Raw genomic sequence first — 1840 nt, 5'->3', positions numbered from 1 at the left:
AAGTGAACAAAAAATAAAAAATTTTAAAAATAAAAATATCTATAACTCAGTTAAAAAAAAAAAATTCAAAATTCAAAACTATTAATAAAACTCATCCTTAGTATGTTTCATACTGGATTATATTTTTGTTTAGCAATATACTATAGTATATTGACTGAATTTTGATTGTTATAGTATTGATTCTTTAACTTTATTTTTTTAATGGTTAAATAATAAATATAAGGAGTTAGAGAGTTAAACTTTCCTTTTACATATCAAAATGCCTTTAAAAACCGTCGCAAAACAGTTAAAAAACTGTCGCTATTTTTTGCTTCTCTTTTGGCGAAAATGTCTTTAAATTAAAACTAAACAAACACTTAAACGCAAATAAAGGGTTAAATTAACCAGTCCAAATGGCACAATTCTACTAAATCATAAGCTTCAAGACCCTTCTTCTCAAGCAAGCAACAAATAAAGGCACCAATCAATCATTCAGCACTAACCACAACAAATCTGAAGTAACATTCCACAAGATTAAACACTTTAATTAATCATATACTATATTATGAAATTACATATAAACTGTTAATAAATATATATAATTAAATGATTATATATCATACAAATATTAGAACAATCACTAATAATCTAAAACGAGAGCTAAACAATATATTATAATACACAATTAGTAGATCATTTCTGATTGTAAAAAATTTAAGCATCAATCATTTTAGTCATAAAATATATAAACCAACTCGATATTCATTAAATATCAGTATAAGTATTCAAAATGTTGTTAATACTAGCTATATAAAGAATTAGGCGTGTAAACAGTTTAATTAAATTCTTTTTAAAAAATAATTTAAATAATAAATAATTATATTAAAAATAGCTTATAAATAAATTATTTTGTATTTGAGTTTTTAGTTTTAAAAGTGTTTATTTTAAAAAAAATGTGATAAAAAAAATTTATTAGGAAGGAAGTCATTTTTTTAATAGTTTCTTAAAAATCTACAATTTGATTTAAAAAATTACACCAGACATTAATACTATTACTTTTCATAAGTCAAAGACTCAAAAATAATATTTTTAAAACTTCTCAAACGGACCTTAGTCATTTGAATTAATTTCTTTAAAATTGTTGATACTTGCATTTTTTTATATAAAAAATATTTTATTAAAAAAACATAATAATAACAACTCTCCATTCAATGTCGAATGTCCTTCTCATAAATATAAAACTCATGACTCATCAGATTTTATTAACAAAGAGGTGAAAACAATCACTTCTTTTCAATCTACAGTAGTTTAGCAATTAATATAAAAAAATGTTAATTAAGCACTACTGCACTAGTACTATACTAATACTAATCAAGTGGTAATAAGACCAAAGTTGGTGAGTGACCACAAGAGAGAGAATTAGACACTAAAATCCATGGTTTTCGAGTCAAACAAAGTCAACAGTTATGAGACAACAATTAGTGGTTCTCGTGATTAACATTATAATAGCATTAAGTTTACTATTATAGATTACTGAATTTTCAAAATGTAACATCATAATTTGTTTTCTATCTTAAAAAATCAAACCCTCAAATGTAACTATCATTTGTCCAACACCTAACTCTGATGATGCACAAAAGTAAAGGGAAGTGTCAAACACGGCTCTGTTATTTTGTCAACACTTTCATATAATGTTTTGTCCCTTGGGAAAAATCAAACTCATTTTTAAAATGTGAGGAATCTATCATTTTTTTTTCCTTTAATTATTCAACAAAAGATTTGGATGGTGGTTTCTTTTTAATTTTTTTTGCTTTTAGTTCTTATATTTAAATATTACCTAAATCAATACTTATTACTAATT

The sequence above is a fragment of the Arachis ipaensis genome, chromosome B06, assembly GCF_000816755.2.
Source record: "Arachis ipaensis cultivar K30076 chromosome B06, Araip1.1, whole genome shotgun sequence".
Lineage (NCBI taxonomy): Eukaryota > Viridiplantae > Streptophyta > Magnoliopsida > Fabales > Fabaceae > Arachis > Arachis ipaensis.
This window is presented reverse-complemented; position numbering follows the sequence as displayed.